We start from the raw sequence: 16,722 nt of genomic DNA on the forward strand, positions 1-16,722 counted from the left end.
GCTGGTGGTGGTCAGGCTGGTAGTTTTGCCACGCCTGTTGATGCTGGCCTGGCAGGTGGTGCAAATGGCCTTTTTGGGGTTATTGGCAGAACCTTTAAAAAAGAACCAGACTCGGGAAGACCTAACAGTTGTACTGGCATATACCTTCGTGTTGGTGTTACGGGCAACGATTGCCTGCCTTCTGTCTGTGGCCACCACACTGCTTCTTCCTGCCTGTTGGGGTGCTCTGTCCCCCCCCCACCCCGTGTGCTGCTGTCCTCGCTCTGCATGTCCTCCTGCCAGGTTGGGTCAGTTACTATATCATCCACCACCTCCTCTTCCACTTCTGCACCCTGGTACTCCTCCTGACTTTCTGGCAATTGTGTCTCATCATCGTCCACCTCTTGTGACACTTCGTGTGACTGTGGCTGCTCAAATATTTGGGCATCGCTACATGCGATCTCCTCTTGCCCCACTTCAAGTGGACCAGGCGAGAGGCCCGAATCTATAAATGGAAAAGTGAGCAGCTCTTCGGAGTGTCCAAGTGTAGGATCAGCTGTCTCTGGGCACTCGGCATGGTGGGAGGAAGGAGGATCAGGGTCCAGACTCACGGCTACTGAGACTTGACCGTGTGGAAGATGGAAGCATTATCTGCTATCCAACCAATAACCTTTTCACACTACTCTGTGTTAAATAGTGGTGTTCTGCGGTTCCCTATTAATTGGGACAGGAAGGTTGAGCGAGAAGATGTGGGTGTTTGTTGTGACACAATTTCAGCTTGCCCACAGCCTCGGCCTCTGAATGCACCATCACCATCACGTCCAGTTCCCTGTCCCTTGCCACGCGCCTTGCCCATTTTAAATGGAGAACAATATCTTCCACGCTCACTACAAATTGCTGAATTCGAAGCGAACTTATATGTGATCCGTGTGACGGACAAATCACAGTTTTAAATAGCTGGCCTGTAGGTAACTATTTTTAACAGCGTCGACCTCATGTCAAGAAGTTCGCTGCCACACCGCAACAAGATTTCAATGGAGGCCAGAAATGGCAATATTTTCAGCGCATTTATATGTGATCTGTGTGGTGGACAAACCAGTTTTAAATAGCTGGCCTGTAGGTAACTATTTTTCACAGCAAACTGGTGTCAATAGCTTCACTGACACACTGCAACAAAATTTCAATGGAGGCCAGAAATGGCAATATTTTCAGCGCATTTATATGTGATCTGTGTGACGGACGAGCCACAGTTTTAAATAGCTGTATTCTTAGCTCTGTAATATGGAAAGGACCTGGCTGTATTCTGCAGTGCCAACAAGCAAATGGTGCAGAAAAACGTTTTCTCTGGATTGCTTTTTAAGCAAATAATCAGGATTAAAATTAAGAAAAAATTATTCCTGGCCCCTGATACCTGAGGCTATTTCTACAAATATCTGTAAAAGCAGCAGACAGAACTGAAATGGACCCTCTTGCTATGTGCACTGCACCCTGCCTGCCTGCCTAGCACTGATATCTCTGCAACTGGATTAATCCTCAGAAGGACTGTTAGTTGAGATGAATATGTGTCTCTAATATAGTCTGGTATACCTACACTAACTAGAAACAAGCAAATCTCTACCTAGCTCAGCATCAGCTCTCCCTACCCTACACTGTCTGATTCCGGAGTGACTGTGATGAGCATGGCGGCGCCAGGTCAGATATAGACCTGATGACGCTGTGTGGCCAGCCAATCAATGTAATGCCACAACCAATATGGCTGTGGTGTGGCAGACAAGCCCTGCATGTTGACTGGTGCTCTAAAGAGTGCTAAACATGCAGGGAGGGGACCCAAGCTCCCACCGAGCAACCCCGGAAATACTCGACGAGCACCGAGCATCTAGGGCAGTGAGATGCTCGGGCGAGCACCGAGCAGAAGCGAGCATGCTCACTCATCACTATTTAGGAAGTGAAGAACAGGTCCCAACAAAATGTCCCTTTTTTCCACAAAAAAAAAATACGCTTTTTTTCTTGAGAATCTCCGGGGAGATGTATGATGCAGAGACACCCCCTAATTGCATGGGTTCCTTCACCTCCCCAAGTACTGGTTCACCCCCAGACCGCTCCCCTGGAAGAGGTACACGACCCCGACAAGAAGGCCCCAGAGAAGGTGGTCTCACCCGTCTATCCCAAAGGCATTTATCAAGACGTATGGCCAACGACATGGCAGCCTCCAAGGACTGAGGGGTTTCATATACTGCCAAGGCATCTTTCAACCTTTCAGTAAGACCCTTACAAAATTGACTTCTAAAGGCTGAGTCATTCCATTTGGAATCCGTTGCCCATCTACGGAATTCCAAACTGTACGTCTCCATTGACCGCTTCCATGCTGAAGGTGGTGTAGCCTAGACTCAGCCAAGGAGACTTGGTCAGGATCATCATAGTTGAGGGCCAGAGCCCTGAAAAACCCCTCCACAGACTGGAGACAAACCAAGTCCTGCGGTAAAGAAAACGCCCATGGCTGAGGATCTGCCTGCAGTAGAGAGATCACAATTCCAACCCGTTGCTCCTCATTTACGGAAGAGTAAGGACCAAGTTTAAAATACAGTTTGCAGGTCTCCTTGAAACCAAAAAACTTGTCCATAACTCCTGAAAACCTCTCGAGGAGGGCAACCTCGAGTTCAGGCTTGACAGGCCTACCTGTAGAGACCCCCACATTGGCGATCTGTAGTCGCTGATGCTGCTGCTGAACCTCACAGCGGAGGTCATTCACCTCCAGAGACAGACTGCGCAGCCACTCTGCGAGCTCTGCAGCTGAACCCATACCAAGGGAGAAAGGAAAAAAATAGGTCCACACACAGAGAAAAAAAAGTAACAAAGTCTCAGTTTTTTTTTTTTCCTTTTCAAAATGTGCTCGGCCGGCGATAATGTCACGCAAGATGTGGGAAAGTCAAAGTGCAACACAAAGTGAAGAGGAAAAGGGAGCCCAGACTCTAGGGAAAGGGGGGAGTGGAGACCTCCTTGGCTGATCTAGTGTCACCCTGTCTCCACTAATGTCCCTATATTGGTTCTTCACCATTCTCCGCACACGTACCTTGCCCTGTCTTTCCCTAGCGTTAGGCTCAGGCTAGGGAAGGGAGGGGATGAGCACTAGTCGATCCTCACCTAACACTAAAGACACAAGGGGGAACAAACAAGGGAAAATTGCTTAGCTTTAGTCGACTCCAGACAAATGCGCACACATCCTTTAGCACCAGAGAGGAAGAAGCACTGCTCTTGCTCAAGCCTTCGCAAGGGGTAAAGAATATCGCCGGCACATCCCTCTGGCACACAGCAGGTATTTATACACCCAGGCCAGGGTGTTAATTAGGCAGAGGAAGGTAGCCGCTGGGTCCTAGAGATACAGCTTCTAAGAAGTTGTCTGTAATGCCAAACGAAGAGATCTCCTGCAACCAACTGCAGGGAGACTGTTTGTCACTTCTGACACACCCGTGACATCTCCTTTGCAGAGCTGTGAGCCACCCTCTCTCTATCCTGACTTGCCATAAAATGTCTGCTGCATTTCCAGCCTCGTCTTTTTTACAGGATACGAAAATCCCTCCTGACTGGCTGCACTATACCATTTGACGTGATTTCTGCAAATCATTATGGGGAAGCCTGCGTACACTCACCTGAGATTATGTGGGCCTTTGCTGACTGATGCAATTATCTGCTTTGTGTAAAATGATGAAGGGAATATTTTAAGTGATTTGAACAAACTGAATCGCTGGGACCTGCAAATTTCATAAAATTTGACATGGATGTGATTTGAAGCAATTTGATTAGCTCATATCTAACCTAAACCCTTTATAACGACCTAAGGGCATTGCAGGGCGGCTTGGCAGTGACATAGTCACCAACAGTCCATATAAAGAAAACGTGGGGCTTTTATTTTCAGCCAAAATGCAGCAAAACAATAAAGCAACCAAAAAACAACAAAGTGTTGCCCGGCTAGGCGCTAACTAACGTACCATACCTCTGACTGTATGCGGACCTGGCTTTTCAGCAACTCCGGTTTAGCACATTTAACCGCCATGCATTTCCTCCTCAGGAACACCTCCTGTCAGTCTGGAGGCTGTGACCCCAATGAAAGTTTTTCCTTTTCTGTGTCAGTAATAAGACAACCTCTCTCAGCTGAGCTGCATAAGCCTCCAGCACTATCTGTACTGGAGCGGGAGTGGGAGTGATGAGTCCTACTGTCAAATCCTACTCATCACTCCAATAAAAACCGGCCTGGAGCTACCATAAATAAAACGGCTCAGCAGCTAAGCTGCTGCACCGACCAGCACTACTCGGCTTTTAATATTTTGCCCAGCTTAACTTTCAGGGACAGATGTTCACTCCGTCCAATATCTTCCCTGTCGGCCGCCTACACCTTAAATACTATTAGTAAATTGTTTGGTCTTGTTATCAGATACAAATACCAAAAATAGTGTAATATATAACTTATATTATATGTCAGTTGTATCATAATTCATATAATTTAGCCCCCTGCTGATATCATGTTGATTGACACCAGCTCCCCCAATGTTGGGCAGGCGGGATCCAGCTGTCAATCAACATGACACCGGTAGTGACGCCCCCTGGAAAAAGCAGAGCAGACGACAAAGAATTGTTGTGTCAAGGTGAAATCAGAAAAAGCAGGAGAATTACTGCCATGTGCCGGGAGAGAGCGTTGTATGGCAGAACAGGCGGGTGGTTCGCAACTCTCCTCAGATAAGTGCTTAGCCCCATAGAGAAAAAAAAGTTTGGATAACTTATTTAAATGATCGGTGGTGTCAGCCCAATGTACTGTTTGATAGGAAAGAGCTGTCACTTCTAGTTTTGTTTTAATCTGGGAGAAAGATTTCTCTATGTCAAACATTAATAAAGAACTTTAAGACATGTAGTTTGATAGTAGCATTTTCATTGTGGCTACTTGTAGATGTTTTATAGGGGCATTCGATGGTATTGATGTTGATAGCAGAAAATGCCAGGATGTTCACCAGCAGCATGGTGAAGGGTCACCACAATTTGTGAAGTCAAATCCGGTAAAGTTTGTCATAAGTTGGGTGAGTAGTCTTCAGGTTAACTTTCCAAGCTTTCTCTTCAGTTCACAGCTCTTCTGCAGACTTAGGTAAATGGGTATTGAGGGTGAATAAAGTTTTTTAAATTCAACCCATTATTGATCCAGAGGAAGGCGAAAGAAAAACCCCTATAAATTATGTGTGAGGTAATTGTCCTCATATAGGGGAAAAAAATTCCTTCCTGACTCCAAATTTGGCAATCGGAATTACTCCCTGGATTTATCCATGTCCTGTCTATGAAGATCTCTAAAGTGTGCCCACTGTCATATTTGGAGGAGAACCTGAAGATTGACTTTTTTCTTACAGAAAGTTATTAACCCATAGAGATAAGTCACATCCAGGTTTAGCCTTGAAAACTCCCAATAGAGGTTTGAGCAAGCTTCCCTTTTTTCTGCTCAGGGACCATCATGGGTTTTCAAAGGCTTCAAGTCACATCCGGTATTAAGTCCACTATTCCTCGTATTACAGGTTGCATGAGTCCTGAGAAGGTGTTCTTCATAGGAACACGAGATAGGGACGCTGTGGAAAGTCATTTTAGTATTGCAGGGAATGAATCATTGAGAGCTGTGCTGTAATCTCATAAATGGTCTATGGAGTTCCTGGGGCAGAACTTGGCTTTCCCTGGCTGCCAGCATAACTAGTTCTGAGGGGTCTGGAGTACAGGCTTCTGTTCTGATGGCTGTAGATGGAAAATATCATATATCAGAATGGTTTCTGTTGCTGCTCAACATTTAAACATTTTACATGAGTCATAACTGCAAACGACTATGGGCCTAATCATTAACGCGTAGTTCACAAAAGTCTTACTGAAGGGGCGAGATGGAGTAAGATGCGCCTAATTTATTAAGAAGAACATGCCAATTAATGACTTAGACTCATCTTATCACTAGTGTGCACCTTCCTGCCACATAACAGAAATCTTACTCCTGGCAGGGACTCAGGTACTTTTCTGTCATAAGTTGCACCACTAAATTGGCATAAGTTTTGAAGAATTTATTGGGCTGGCATTGCCACACCTTGCCACAGCCATGCGTTATTCACTTTGGCGGATGTGGTTGGGACACTTATGTTACCTTTCATAGTGTTTTACACCAGAAATTTGGTGAGACCAAATTGGGTAAATGGGGCTTATGTACTTACAGTGCCTGGTAAAAACGGTGGTGGTACTTTAAGGGCTTCCAGATCCTCCCAATTTATGTGCTGGAAGAAGGGATGTTGTCTAATGCAGCCATTTATTCCCAGTCGTCTGCTTGGGTCCTCACACAGTAGCTGTAAAGAAGAACAAAATCTATATTAGTATCTGGATATAAAATATAAAGGTGTCACTATATGTGATGCCTTCTCACTCCTGTGCAAGTTCTATATCTCTGTGTGATGCCCTCCTGGGTGCCCCCATAGTAGTGATAATATCCTTCCATGCCACCGTCATAAATTACAGTTTTTCTTCTCTTTAGTTCTACTCATTCTTTGGCGACCATTGTTATGGGGCATCACCATAGAGGCTTGAGTTTACAACAATCTCTCTTACTGCCATCTTTCTGTATAACATCCCTGTTCTAAGAACTAAGCATCTGCTCCACCTCACCTCCTCAATGATATTTTTCAAGTCAGAGTCCAGATTATATGTGGGTACTTCTGACGAATTCTGATAGGACTTTTTATCTCCTGTCACCATCTTGTACAGGATGATGCCCAAAGAGAACCAGTCAGCAGCTGCATTGTACTTCTTCCTTGCAATGACCTGTGAAGAAGAAGGGAAGACTTCATTACATGCTATAGACAATAACAACGCTTTGTAAGTTTAGATTCATGAAGCTCCAATTAGTATTCCCGATGAATGGAGACTATTGAATCCTCCAATGTCCTGTCTCTATCAATCCCACTATAGTCTATGAAATTACTATCCAGACACTCACCTCTGGAGCCATGTAGCCCGGTGTTCCTACTTTTCCAGATACTCCATCCATTCTATTGACGGCCAGCCCAAAATCTGCAATTTTTAGATGACCAGAGCCGTCAATCAGAATATTAGCTGTTTTTAAGTCTCTGTGTAAAGAAAGGTAAAGATATTTTTCATGGAACATGTATGAGTATACACAGTCTATAGTATATATAACACGTAAGTGACTGAATGTGTAAATCATGATCATCTACTGTTCTTCTATATTCAGTGTTCTGCTGAGGAGAAGCACAGAGATGTGACCATATTACAGCAGAACTTGTGCATGAAGGTGAAGAAATGGATTTACCGATGAATGAAGCCCTTTGAGTGCAGGAACTGGAGGCCTGATGTTATCTCAGCCGCATAGAATCTGTTGGGGAAGGAATAAGAAAAAATGTAAGTCTTGGATATTAGAGAAGACGTCACATATGATGTATGAAATCGGATGCTGGGGGAACAGAGTTATTAACAATGTTATGAGTGCCTACATTTAATGGGCAATGTTATATATAGAAAATTAGGGACTCCACAGCAATGATCGCACAGGATGGTCCAAATTTGGATAGAGCCCCCTTCTTCAACAACGGACTGCTTCTGTGGTAAAATCACCCTTGTTAGTGGGGGCATAGATGGATATGGTAATGTTATTAGGAATATGGTCATCAAAATCAGTCTAGAATATAGTTATAAAACCTTTGTGCTTACTTTGCACTGCTAAGTGGGAAACATCCTTGTTTTTCTAGGAGGCTCTTCAGGTCTCCTCCAGAAGCATAGTCCATGGCAAAACACGAGTGCTTCTACAAGAAGATGGAGAACAAAGAGTCATTCACATTCATTGTACATATTGTTTAGATCAGGGTTCCCCAATTCCAGTCCTCAAGGCCCACCAACAGGCCATGTTTTCAGGATTTCCTTAGTATTGCACAGGTGATCATTGCATCACCTGCAGAGGCAATAATTCCATCACCTGTGTAATACTAAGGAAATCCTGAAAATATGACCTGTTCGTGGGTCTTGAGGACTGGAGTTGGGGAACCCTGGTTAGATAACCTAGAAAATGTTTAAAAACATTGATGGTTTTACCTTAGTTTGGAAAGTTATGCAGCTATTCACCAAGAAAGGACTTCCAGGCGTCAGCTGAAGGAGCTTCTTTTCCATCAGGAGTTGTTCTTCTGCTGCAGCTGAAACTCCTTTGGTCACAATCTTTAGCGCCAGCTTCTTCTTGGTGATGTTATCAGATGCTAGAAAGACCTATATAGGACAGAGAGGTGGCGTGTCAGTAGCATGGATGATTCAGTGATAGCTTCAGCTTTAGATTTATTTTTATATTATATAATGTAGCAACTTACTTTTCCAAAAGCACCTTGGCCAATCTTCCTATGAAACGTAAACCTGTTGATAGAAATACGGTTTCCGTCTGTAGGGCAGGTCTGAGGGGCAGTGCTCGGTCCTAATGGGATAAAATAACACATTATTGGTTTATATAGAAATAATTATTACAGGAAGATACAATGAATAATAGAAGGCACACATTTTAAGGGACTGTTGAGCAGAATTTACAAAAACTGCTTAAGTGTATGTGCACACATCGCTTTTTTGTGGTCTTTTTTTCTGTGCAGTTCTTTCTTTCAGCATTTTTGCTGCAGATTTCCCACACAATAATGAGAGGGGAAAAATCCACAATAAAAAAACATAAAAATCTTGACAAAAGCTCAAGAGAAACCTGGCAAAAACATGTGTATTTTACGCAGCGTTTTTCCTGGGAACACATCAGGATTTGCAGCAGAATTTTCAGTTGAAACTCCTGAATGTGTGCATATGTAATAATAAACTACAGACGTTGATATTGAGAAAGGTTTTGAAGATGGCGGCTTTCATATTAATAGGAATTGCAACTAAAGATGAATGAATTGAAAAAAAAGGTTTGCTGATTTCTCTATTTGTATCATCTCCAATTACAGCTCTATAATAAATGTATCTATGATTTATAAGTGCCTTTTTAGAAAGACTTTTCGTCCTACCTGGCCTTGGTTCCTCTTCCTCCCTGGCCTTTGAACCGCTATTTTTAGGCCTTTTTACGGACCCACACGAGCCATCTTCTTCTCCCCTCTTTCTCTTTTCACCTCCTTTACTGAGGTCTTTACCATGTACCTTTTCAGGACATGGTCTTTTGCGTTTGGGTTCTGGTGATTTACACCCATCTCTGTGCATCTTTTGGTCTCCATGATGCTCTTCAGAACATGGTCTTTTATTTGAGAGTCTTGGTGATTTAGACCCATTCTCATTTTCCTTCATATCCCCATGTATTTCCTCGGGACATGGTCTTTTTTTTTCAGGGCCAATTGACATTGACCCATCTCTATATCTTTTCCTCTCTCCTTCTGATTTGGGGCCTTCTTTGTTTTTTTTAGAGGACCCCATTTCAAGAATATCGCAGTGTCAATAGACGCGCAACCGTTCCCAGCAATCGCTAGTTGAACAGTGACCCAAATGTTGGCTGAACTCTATTTTAGAACCATGTGATGTCATAGAAAGCATTATGATGTCACAAAGCTCTGGTGGGAGCCCATCATGACTATTGTGACCACTGAACCATTATGATGTAAACATGTAATATATGCATAATGAATGAGAACCTTATATTTCTAGTCATAGAATTTACTTTTATAACACAGTATAAGAGAAGTAGGATGCATGAACATGGCTGGGCTGGATGTCTGGAGGGTCTTACATGGTGTCGTTTTTGAATATAGTATATGTATTATATGGATTATTGTATATTAGCTATGTCTTTGGTGGTCTTTACACATACATGCTGCCTCCCATTGCATCCAATGATACCACTTTGTATCTTCTAAAGTAAACCAGAAGGAGATAAAAGTTGCCATCTGGGATTTGGTGCACAGACCTATACAGCCAGTAGATATCACGTCACAGGATACAACCTGTAATGTAGTTTGCGATTAATTTTCTTACTTATTAATATTGTCTACATTACACACTGGCTTCTCCCATGTAATATTTCGATGAGTTACCGGAGATTAGAAAATTTGCTCCTTTATTTATGGTATTATGTCTATAGTTAGGGAATGTTGGTGGTGAAAGTTGTGTAATAGCTCGGGAGATGCAGGTTACAGGGCATTTACATTCAGTATACAGTACATACTGGAATTATTCATTAAAGACATTTTCCACTGTTAGGAATGTGGACCCAAAGTGCTCTAAAATACCTAAAATAACTAACAAAGCAGATACTCACCCTCCTCAATTCAAGCACCAGCTCTAAGTATTTTGGTTGCAGTGTGGACGTCACATCGACAGTTTGCATCATTGCTGTAGCCAATCACTGCCTATATATCAAAAGGAAAGAACAGATTTGGCTCACCACTGTTATATATCCACCGTCGCATGAGATTCCGAATTTTCCGAAACCCCGTCAGCTAGGGCTCATACTATAATACCATGAAAAAAGTCCTGAAGTCTCCAGTAAAATCATTCCTTTTCATTTGAAATCCATTTAAAATATCTCCACGGCAGGAGGGTGAAATATCGCTGACGCGTTTCGACCAACTGGTCTTAATTGTACCTTATCACAGTTTGCCATACAGATATAAAACCACTAATCTCTACCCTCCCAGGACATCACTTAATTAAAAATATGCAAAGATATGTGAATATTAAACATATAAACCTTATTGGAGAATGCATGAAAAGGCTGTATAGACAATAGAAATAATTATATTAAACAGATATACATTAGATCTCTGCAAAAATGTAATCCTTGTGGTGAATTTCATGATCCATAGCTCTTCATTTTTAAGCAGTGTTTTCCTCCAATTCTCTCCTTGTCTACGTCTATTAACCCTAACAAATTCATAGAAGGAAAAAGTGTTCAAGCTTCCTACATGAAACTCTGTGAAGTGGTTTGTTGCACTTGAAGTATTTGTATGTTTTTTCTCTTTTAGATAAGAAATACAGGTGCATCTCACTAAATTAGAATATCATCAAAAAGTTAATTTATTTCAGTTCTTCAATACAAAAAGTGAAACTCATATATTATATAGAGTCATTACAAACAGAGTGATCTATTTCAAGTGTTTATTTCTGTTAATGTTCATGATTATGGCTTACAGCTAGTGATGGGCGAGCACTAAAATGCTCGGGTGCTCGATGCTCGGGTCAAGCAAATTGGAATACTCAGGTGCTCGACCCGAGCAACGAGCCCAATGTAAGTCTATGTGAAATTTGAGCATTTTTTAGGCGGCTCCCCCCGGCTGTCTGCAGAGGGCCTAAAAATTGTCCAAATCGATGGGAACAGTGCTCAAATGACATGAGAAAAGCATGGGGAAGACCCCTGGAAGCGTTTCTGACTCCTAGGTCACTGCTGTCAACAACGTTGTCAGAGGTATTATGCCACTTTTACGAACTCACAATAAAACATACAAAAACAGATCAAAATGGATTCTGGGGACTCTGAAAGTCACAAAGCCTATTTTTATAGGGCCATCTGGTGGCCTTTACTATTCTTAAAGGACCAGCAGTCGGCCCTCACTATTGTTAGAGAGCCATCAGCCGGCTATGCTTTGTTGTTCCCATTACTAAAGAGTTGGTCTCCTCTACTGTTATTGCATATGCAGTGAGTGGCAGGGCTGGCCAAAATTTGGACGCACCTCAATACCCCTTTGAAAATTTGGATGCACCCCAATACCCCTTTGAAGAGACTTAGAGGAGGGCCTCCTGAAAACAATGTTCCCATTATTAGGAAGTAAGTCTCCCATAGTGTTGGCCTATGCAGTGAATGCAAGGGCTGACAAAAATTGGTAGGCACTCCAATGCACCTTGGAAAAGACATGGAGGAGGGCCTCATAAAAAAATATTCCCATTAGAAAGGAGCAGGTCTCCTATACTTGTAATGCTCATGCACTAAGTGTATGGGCTGACAAACATCTACCCCTAGGGGGTATACATGAACATACTGTCTAAAAAAATTTTTTATGGGCATTATAAACACCCTTTAAAAAATTATGTGGGTGTTGCATCACAGACCATGGTCACCCTGATGATATGGTGGTGGAGGATGAGGATGAGGAGAAGGAGGAGGACAAGAGCAAATAGCCAAAATCAGGAAGCGTATACCCATGTGTGGGTGTGAAAAGGTGCATGGGAATACACCTCCCAAAAAAAGACACTGGATTTGAGTTTGTTACGCTGCTATCATTCGGTGGTGTTGAGAAGTCTGGCCCAATCCAGCCCTTGTTCATTTTTATAAGAGTCAGCCTGTGAGCATTTTCAGTTAACAGGCGGATGCGCTTACTGTTATAATTCCACCAGCGGCACTAAAAACTCGCTCTGATAAAACGCTGGCGGCAGGGCAGGCCAGGACCTCCAAGGCGTAGAGAGCCAGTTCATTCCACGTGTCCAGCTTGGATACCCAATAATTATAAGGCACAGAGGAATCACAGAGGACGTTGGTACGGTCGGCAAGTTACTCCCTCAGCATCTTCCCAAACTTTGCACTCCTTGTGAGAGTACCCCGCGCCTCAGGGCCTGTGCGATGGGAGGGGCTGAGAAAACTCTCCCAGAACTTTGACAGTGTTCCCCTGCCTCTGCTGGATTGGAGTTGTGTCTCTCTCGACTTTACTCCTTGGTTGTACAATGAACTGTGCCCTCTGCCACCAGCGTTTTCAGATGGGAATTTTTTTAATAGTTCCGCAACAAGTGACTTCTTGTACTGCCCCATTTTTAGACCTGTCCGCCTCAGGAATAAGAGATATAAAGTTCTCCTTGTAGTGTGGGTCTAGAAGTGTCAGCAACCAGTAATGACTGTCACCCAAAATTTTGAGAACCTGAGGGTCACGGGAAAGGCAGCGTAACATAAACTCAGCCACGCGTGCCAGACTGCTAACAGGCAAGACTTCCGTGTCCTCACCAAGAGGACGACTGACCATGCTATCCTCCTCCTCCTCCCTGTCCTCAGGCTGCACGCTGAACAGACGGTATGACAGTTGTGCAGGTAGTACCATCTATAGCGCATGAAACTAGCTCCTGTTCTTCCTCCTCCTCTTCCTCATTGTCACCCAATCCACATTGGGATGAGATGAGGCTGGGCTGTGTGTAATCACCCTGTATGGTTCCTTGGCCACGCCAGAGATCTTGTCCTGCCCCAACGCACGTTTCGGTGCCAGCAGGCACCTTTCTCAAGGGAAGTAAAGGCTGCTTTCCTCCATTTTTGCTACTATGTTACATTAATGCATTACCTGTGAGTCTTCCAATTAGCCTTTCTGCGAGCCTTACTGATACCTCTGTATTATTGTGTGGAAAATTTTTCCCTTGTTCTGAGCCCATGCCACTGGGCAGGGTTCTATATGATGTATTTTAAAATGTTTGTGTTCGTCTACGAATAAAATCAGATTTTGTCTAAATATGTGTTGTTGACCTCCTATGACTCTTAGTGGTTCTTTGTAGGTGTTCATGTATTGTGAGTCGGAGGGGTCAGTTATGTATTGGCCTGTCAGGAAAATTCTTTCTTTTGTTGTTATCATACTGGATGATTCAGTAGATATTAATGGAAACATTTGCATGGGTTATGGTGTAAAATGCTGCATTGAACTACACTTCATACACAACACTGCCATAATATTACATGATGCCACAGGACCTAAGTCTAAATTTACACAGTTACAAGGAGATTATATACATAATAATAAGACAGGCACATGGGAATGCAATCCTACAGATGTGTTATACTGGAATATAGAGATAAGAGGTGAAGAGAAAGCTGTGTGGTCGGGTGATATTACTAATGATATGATCACAAAAGGGAAAGTTAGAACATCCGAAACAGAGATTGTGTTAAAGACACAACTTTTTGGGAAAATTTTGGATCATTCATTACTTTCTATTACAGAAGGAGATGAAGATTAGGTAAAAACATGGAATTTCCAGATAACCAGAGAATCAGTACAAGTACAAGTATCTGTAGTTTTTACAGTAACAAATACTATCGCTCCAGAAGTAAGGGTTGCACCACAAGCAGAACATAGTCAAGAAAATATGTCTCCTCTTTTATTGAAATGCAACACAAGGTTAGAGTTACCTCCCGAGTCTTTGTTAACATGGACCAGAAACAAAATATTTTTGGGAAGTTTTTCAAATGGTCCAACAAATGTTATACATAGAAGTCAATACGGGAATGTGAGATGGTTGGATAAGAATTTTGTTTTTTCTCTAGAGAATCCATCTCCTAAGGATTCTGGACTTTATCAGTGTTGCGTTTTAACTAAAAATAATTACAAACAATGTAAATGTTTGGTCAGCAGTAGATAATGTATGTACACAGACAAGGTTTCAACCATCTACTCCTTTCCAAATCAATCAATTCCAATCTAAACCTCTATTAAGGGATGGAGTGTTGATGACTATGGTCTGGACTTTTAACATGTCTAGTTGGAAAATCTCATCCAGATATCCCCAGTGTCAATCACATCTCATTAACATGGAGATGGGAATAGAACAACGGTTTGGGAGAAGAACATCAATACAGGTTAGAAGTAAGAGGGGATATTAGAAGGTATTTTGGGGGGATTAGGAACAGTGGGGAGTTTAATTAACACTATGGACATACATACACTTAAATCAGATTTAGAAAATATTGGGTATATTGGAGGTAAAGGGGTAAAAATTCAGAAAAGTTTGAATCAACTCCTTGAGAAGATGGTTTTGAACACTGCTGCTGTGCTGTGATCTTCAGTGTCACATCTACAAGATGCTACTTTAGCTCTAATAGAAAGTGAACAGGAATCCCAATGGCCAGAGCATGTCTAGAAATTCAGATTGAATACTCCACCAATCTGAAAATGATTGCACAGGCATTGCAAAGTGGAATTACACCTTTAGGAATAATGTGAAATTTGCCTACAGAATATAATTTTGCGTTAAATCACACAGATTTGTGGGTAAATAAGTGGTTAGGATGTGAACAGAACATTTGTATAGGAACATCACTAATCCCAATATCAGGAAGAGAAGAAACCATGGTTCCTATTACTGTTCTGGGCATTCCTGTTAGTAATACACAATTACTATATTATCTATTACAGTACACAGATTTTGCATTTGATGGTACAAACACTAAACAATTAGACATTTCTTCATACTTACATTTAGTTTGTAAGGTAATGTGTCTACCTGGACAGGATAAAGTCATTTATAACTCGTGTTTCCATAATCATAACACATGTTATGCCAGAGTTGAGAATGTGCCCACGATACATGACTTGGTGACTCCAATAAGCTCGAACAAAATTTGTTTCCAAGTTATGTCAGAAAAATAAGTTGTTTCTGCATTCTTCTCATCTTGTATGGAGGGAAATGTGAAAACTATCTCCAAGAAGGAAGGAAGTATTAATATTACATCAATAGGGACAAGAAATCTGAAAATCCTTCCGATACAGTCAGGGGTGGATTAAGAGTAGCAAGGGCCCCGGGCCGTTTAGAAGGCGCGGGCCCCCCCTCCCCCACCTGATGTATCACGTGACATGTCACATGATCCCCTGTGATAGATCATGTGATAGTTCACAGGAAATTAATTTGGCATAATATTAATTGTGCTGCCTCATCTGAGAGCAGCACAATATTGGGGCAGATACCCTGATTCCAGCGATGTGTCACTTTTTCAGCTGCTTGTTGTCATTTTGAGAAAATCACCGTTTTATCTGCTGCAGATCTAGCAGCTCTCTGAATGCTGCGCTCACCCACACCACTGATTGGCAGCTTTCTGCCCATGCTCAGTGTACACAGAAATCTACTGATCAGTGATGGGGGTGGGGTCCTACAGAACTTACTAGTCATCTAGTGATAATTACCTTCTGACAAATCAATGATTTTATCAAAACAACACTAAGCAGCCCAGTAAGTGACACATTACTGGAATCAGTGCCTCTAACCCTACATTATGCTGCTCTCAGATTAGGTGGCAAAAACCTGATGACAGATTCCCTTTAAAGGAGCTGTAAAGACAAAAAAGTTTGTATTAAAAAAAATACAAGCCATTTGTTAAATTAACTTTTTTTCATTGTTAATTCACATTAGACTGTATCTTCAACACTTTTGTCAGCAGGTCTTATTACAGACTCTGAATATGGCAGCTCTCTCCCTCTCCCTCAGCAGAAAGTCACAGCATTGTTAAAAAACGGGATCTTTTATGATTTTCTCATAATAAATAAAAAAGGACATGCAAGTCCTCCAAACTATTTTCCGTTTCTCTATAGGGGAGGTCCTAAATCTTTCTTGTTCTTTAGTTGATCACATGTCAAAAATGCAAAGCATTTACTATGAACGCGCCTAAAAAAATATACACTTGGAGAGTAATATCATCATCTGCATGTAAATATTCCTTGACTCTAAGGGCTCGCTCACACTGTCGTATAACACGGCCGAATGCTATGTTAGGTTTTATCGGATAGGACTCGGTCCTATGTTATACTATGGGACAGTGCGATTATTGGCATGAGAAAATAATCTCATTCGATATTCGGACCATGTGCACCCATACAAGTCTATGGGTGCACGTAAAACATTGGACTGCACTCGGATGTCATCCAAGTGCAGTCCGATGAACACTCACAGAGACTATGGAGAAGATGGAGAAATTAAGTTCTCCATCTTCTCCATATCTGTGCTGCGAGAGAATCGGATCACACTCAGTTGAAGCTCTGACAG

Source organism: Phyllobates terribilis, unplaced genomic scaffold (genome assembly GCF_046119375.1).
Source record: "Phyllobates terribilis strain yellow unplaced genomic scaffold, ASM4611937v1 Scaffold_49__1_contigs__length_9717188, whole genome shotgun sequence".
NCBI classification, from domain to species: Eukaryota; Metazoa; Chordata; class Amphibia; order Anura; family Dendrobatidae; genus Phyllobates; species Phyllobates terribilis.